Raw genomic sequence first — 6,230 nt, 5'->3', positions numbered from 1 at the left:
AACTACAGCCTTATCTAAGTGTTTCAATTACAATTTCAGCATCGTTTTGGTTTTTTAGTTTTGTTTTTGGTGGGTTTTTTTTTGTATTCTCCCCCCAGCTTTCCACCTGGTGAAGTGACACTGGTTGTGTGTCACACTACGCCATGGCAATTCATTTCAGCGCTGGAAGCAGGTCTGTCCCTCGGGTGGATTGAAGAGCTATAGCACCACCTACCGACACCCAAAAGGTTTTCTGAGAAACGGAAAAACCTCCCTGACTGATAGGGGCACTAAATATTCTGACACAGTGATGCCATTCTGAGAATTTGATTGGTGCTCTCACTGGAAATTTGAAGTTTCACTTCTACCTCTGCTTTATCCATTTAAGCTAAGTCTTCCCATTTTAAAATTATCTAATTTGAGTAGGGATTGTTTTTTCAGTGAGATGTTACTTTTTTTTAGTTGCTTTTAACATCATCTGTAAATCTTTAACACATGTGGCAACTGTTCATATACAGTTTTGTAAGAGTAATAAGATGTGGGAGTGATGGAACACGAGGTTCGGCATCATATTTTCTTAGTAAATTCTTTGGCATTTAATCTGGTATTGTGAGCTATCAAAGGTGGTGTCTGCTTTGTAGGCCCCATTGCCTTGGTTTAACCCCAGCTGGCAACTGAGCCCCAGGCAGTTCACTCATCCCAGTGGGATGGGGAAGGGGAGTCTGAAGGGTAAAAGGGAGAAAACTCATGGGTTCAGATAAATGCAGTTTAATAGGTGAAGCAAAACAAGGAATTCCTTCACTGCTTCCCGTGGGCAGGCAGATGTTCAGCCACCCTCAGGAAAGCTGGGCTTCATCACTTGTGAGGGTGCCTTGGGAAGACAAACGCTGCATCTCTGAACATCCTCTCCTTCCATCTTCTCCCCCAGCTCTCTAGGCTGAACATGATGCCATGTGGTGTGGGATATTCCTGTGGTCCATTGGGGTCAGCTCTCCTGGCTGTGTCCTCTCCCAGCTCCTTGTGCACCCCCAGCCCTTTCACTGCGGGGTTGGGGTGAGGAGCAGAAAAGGTCTTGACTGTGCAAATGCTTCCCATCAATAGAGAAAATGCATCTGCATTATCAGCCCTGTTTGCACCACAAATCTCAAACACAGCCCCATACCAGCTACTGGGAAGGGAATTAACTCTGCCCCATCCAAAGCCAGCATACCATCAAGGAAGAGAATTTGGGAGCCATCAGAAGGCAGCTAGAGGCCAGGGAAATTCCCAAACTCTGTGAAGCCACCACAGGTAGCCCAGAAGGATATCTTTCTGCCTGTACTGTCAGGTTTCAGAAGGTAGTATAACAATATTGTAGGCTAGAAGATATTTAAAAATATCACTGAGTGTCTCATTAGATACAGGAAAATTTCCACGGCAGAATAACAAACCAGCCCAAATAAGGAGATTTGCAAATTATTGTTTAAGAGTCTGTAAGGAAAGGATCTAAGTAAGCTGGATTTTGACAGAGGTTTTTGTATTGCATCCTACTTTTGTTCTTTTTGCCCAGAACATCAATCTTCACTCAGGTTTGGCAAAAAATGTTCTAAAAGGGATTGCCTTAGGTTTCTTACCCACAAGATAATTCCTTTCCCTTACTAGCTCCACAGGCGGGAAATTTCAGAAGGAAAGGGAAAGCTGTTTAAGTTGACACTGATGAGAGTGGGGGCAGAGAGTAAATTCATATTTTACATTCCTGACTTGCACACTGCTACGCTTATTTTAATGCCTATAGGACAGTAGTGAACAGAGCAGTCGGGTGCTTGGACATGAAAATGAAGTAGGTAGGCACCTATTTTTCCCCAGTTGTCAAAAGAAGGAAGAAATTAACACTGAAGAAATTAATGGAAATGCATTGCTGACGTGATTGGTTTTGTTTAAATATTTTCCCAGACAATTCATTACCTCTAGACTAAAAAACTGAGAAAAATACCGGTTTGGGTTTTTTTAAAGAAATCTTTAAAAAAAACCCAAACCAAAACAGATGCCACAAGACAACAACAAAAAAACCCCAGCAGCCTTCTGCCGGTTCATCTAAGAGGTCAAAGATAACACTTCAGTGTTCTATTTTCTGTTCCCCTTTTGCCACTGCTCTGAAGGAAGAATTAGTATTCTAGTTTATGGTTATGACCTTCTTGAAAATAAATTTAGCCACTGAAAGCAGCAATTTATTAAAACATGTTTGTTTTCCACATATTGCAGAACACTTAAATTCCATTAAGATAGTTTTCCATGCAGCATTTTTTCCATCCTTGAATGTATTTGGATTATAAATGAGGAATATTTTTCTGCTGTGTAGTCTCATGGAGGTGCTAGTTGAGCATTTTTGTCCACCCTTTTTTTTAAAAATGTAGTTTTACAGAGCTACTCTTTCAGATTCATTGGTAGCAGAGATTAAAACAAAATATTTGTAAAAAATTTTGCTTTTCTCCATTAAGGCAGTGAGGTAGTTTTCCATGGAGAACTTGGTTTTGAATGTAATTTTTCTTTGTCTCTTGCAACTGTAAAAACAGTAAAAGATACTTGTACTGTAACAAGATAGCAGAGATGGCATATTCTTTTTAAAAGGGAAAAAAGACCCTTACCACATCCCAAGCATTGAATTTTTTTATTTTCTGGCTTTTCTGAAGTTCATTTTAAATATGCACTTGTCCTAAGAAAGTCTTTTCTCAGAAACTGTGAGTAATACCTAGTCTTGCTTAGTCTGAAAGCAGATCTAGTCAAACTTCTGCTTGGCTTTGAGTTTATTACATTTGAGTCTATGGCCCAATTCTGCAAGCATCTGGATGTGTAACTCCCATCCTATTTATGATTCCTCAAGGTAGGAAAGATTAACATATGTAAACACAGTTGAAAAACCATGCAGATATTTTTTTTAAAAATGCAGTAACTCATCAAATGATCACAAGGAATGAATGTAGGAAATGGATGTTGTGGGCACTCAGAAAAGCTTTGCAGATTGAGATATTCCCTCATCCTTGGGGTTGCTGACCTCGTCCAAATGGAGTAACACGCTCCAGTCAGTAATTTGGCATGGGAGCTTGCACAAGCACCTGGGACTCTGAACAACAGTGGCTGAGGTGCCTGCACAAATGCTCTTCTTCTGACTTATGTGAAGCTGGAATACCAAGAGGAGTGACAATGCCTGAGGCTGTCTCAAATCTCTGCTGAGGGAATGTGAGCCAAAGTGCCAAGACAGGGAGTAGAAACATCTCCATAATCCAAAGTATTGAAGATTATATTTCTGCATTTTAAAAGCAGTGGGGATTCACTGGTTGCTATTGTGACCATGTTCTTAGATCCCTGTGACAGAGGGACCTAACAACATGCTTTCTACTGTCTGTCTTAATTTCTCCAAAGGAAGTCTATTCAATTCAATGTCAGGAAAATGACAGTGATCATTAACAAAAGCCACTGATTTGCAGAGTAGAGTGATGCTGAAACCATGACAAGTAAGCTCTCTGGGCCAGGGGTCATTTTATTTCTGTTTCTATACACAATGCTTTGTGTAAAGGGGTTTCTGAGTAGAAAACCCATCAGCATTACAGATAATTAAGTATATTCTGGTCTTTATTTGAAGGTCTGACACAAACACAATTGAAACTGAAAGTATTCTCTCTGCAGATCCTACTAGGCATAGACAAAATTGTTCGCAATGTAGCTATATAAAATTTTTGACTGTAAATGTACTTTTAATATATAATTTTAAATTTTAAGGGTTATGTGTGAATAAAAGAAATTAGGCTAGAACCATTTTGAAATAGCTTTTGTAATGGATATTATGTCTTCAGCCAGAGGAGCAAATGCAAATGCATCTCATCTCCAGCTGCAGATGAGTTGAAATGTGGAGTCCCTAACCCTACATGCACACTTTGAACACTTTTTTTTTTCCTTTTTGCTGACAGCCTTTTAGCAGCATCCCCTCAGGAGGCTTATATTATAAAAGGTAATCTATCTTCTGTTTGATGAATTCTAGGATATTTAAAGAAAAAGTGCTGAAAGAAGCAGGCTTGCTGCTGAACCCCTTGTCCTGAATCAATTTCCCAGCCCAATGTGCCTGTTAACTGCTGAAGCCCTGCTTATTCTTATGTTAGGATTAAATATTCTATATCTGCTAGACTGCAGATATTTCCTTTACCCTCCTCACTCTGACTCCCCCTTTTCTGCCACACCCTGTAGCCCTGAGCAACCCTTCTGTCACCACTTTGTCACAGAATGAACCCATCCAAATCAGCCCCAGCTGGAGCAGTTCCCCACTGAAATGTCCATCTGATTCCCTTCTTTCCCAGCTCCACAGCATACCTGGCTACATAAAAGCATTTGATTTTTTGAATACCAATCACTTTTTTTTATTCTTACATTCTTTCTGCTAACTTGGAAGAATCAGCTGGGAGAGCTGTTGTTTAAGAAAATACAGCTTAGCAAGTGGTGACTCAGTAATCTGTATTGTCTGGTATCTTCTGACTTGCATCAGAAATGGAACAACAATAGCAGAGTCTGACTCCATGGAGACACTGAGTTTGGCTTTTTGTGTTTGGTTTTTGGGTTTTTTTTCAATAAAAGCAAGAACATTTGTTGGTGACTGGAATGTCTTGGGTTATTACACTGAGACCATATATTTTAGTTGAGCTTTAGTAGGCCTTCTAAAAAATGCACAAAAAAAGAATTGTTCAGCAAAAAAAAAAAAAAAGTTTTTTATGTCTGCAAAAGGCATTGCTTTTTGTATGTGATTTCTTCTTCTGAAGTGCATTGTGAATGTAACTGAAATATACTGCAAAGGACTGTGTAGAAAGATATAGCCTCAAATAAATCATGTAAGAGATCTTTCTTAAGGAGCAAAAAAATTATGAAAGTGAAAATAAAATACCTCCAGGCCTCGATTTCGAAAACAATGCAAATGTTAGACTACACTTCATTTTTGTATGCTAGTCATCCCTTTCACTAAAAAGAAAAACTGATCCCAACCTTTTCTGCAGTTAAAAACATTTCACACTTCAGCCCATCTCCACAATCTTTATTCTGATGTGCCATAGAAGGGAATTATTCTCTATATGTTTTTTTTTCTTTTTCCTTCCTACATTCATATATTTCCTGTGAGACTGTGAGCCCTACTATCTGTGTGTGTCATAAGACAAATATTTGAATTGTATGTCATTTTAAAATAGGCCTTTTGAAGAAAAGTGTTTTAATTAACATATTTGCAAAGGAACGTTTAGGATCCTTTATATCCAGATATAGGTCAGGACTCCCAAAGAACACCAACGATGCCTGTAAACTCTGCTGTTGTTACCTTAGTGTCACGCTCCCAGCCTCATTAACTCTGCGTGGTTGTGAAGCACTAATTATTTCTATTAATTTCGGTAATGAGTGGTGGCTGCAGCAGAGGTGTGAGCCTGTGGTAGAAGGTGAGGGCCACAGAGAGCAGCCAGATCTCGAGGGTGACAAGCAGGAGCAGCCTTTGCTGCAGAGGGGCAGCAAAGCCCAGGCTCTGTGCCTGGCACAAGGTCACTCTGACGCTTTCTGCAAGGCTCTGCCTGGAACACCAGGAGTCTCCATCCAGCCAGGGCGATGGTAGGGAAAAAATGTAAGCACCTCCACGGCTTTTGTAGCCATGACGGTAAATGGCAGATCAGTAGGAGCAGCGTGGGAGGAATGCGGCAGGGCTGAACAAAAATCAGATGTGTCCCTGTGGTCCCTCAGGCAGGCTGTGCTGGGAGCAGGCTCTGCTGGGCAATCCCTTACACGCACCCATCCAAGGGGTGGGGGAGCCCTTGCAGAGAGCCCTGGGTTCCTCCCCTGCTGCCTGCAAGGAGCGCAGACATTGTGGGGATTTCTTCCCGTGTTTGCATTGAAAACCTGAAGCTGTGGAGATTTATTTCCTCAGGTGTTGGAGATAGAAAGGGTAAAAGTAATGAAAATCTGCTAAAGACTGAAAATAATAAATTCCTCATATTCTCCCCATCTTCTCCAACCCCCTGGAGCATATGAATTCATGGGCCAGATAAGCAGGATACTTTATGCACTTGGCCACGCAATCTTGGTTTGTATCCAGGGGACTTTACAGGTGTAAAATTAACCACAGGAGAGCTCTTCCATTGCTCACCGACTGCAGTGCAAACATATGGAGGACTACAAGTGAAAAATAATTAAAACAATATTTGAGTACATGCCTGTTCTCTCGTCTTATATGTACAACACATGTAAACCCATCA

Source organism: Agelaius tricolor, unplaced genomic scaffold (assembly GCF_023055355.1).
Source record: "Agelaius tricolor isolate 1412-34295 unplaced genomic scaffold, bAgeTri1.0.p SCAF_7, whole genome shotgun sequence".
Taxonomy (NCBI): Eukaryota; Metazoa; Chordata; class Aves; order Passeriformes; family Icteridae; genus Agelaius; species Agelaius tricolor.
The sequence above is the reverse complement of the archived record's forward strand: the minus strand, read 5'-3'. Positions refer to the sequence as shown.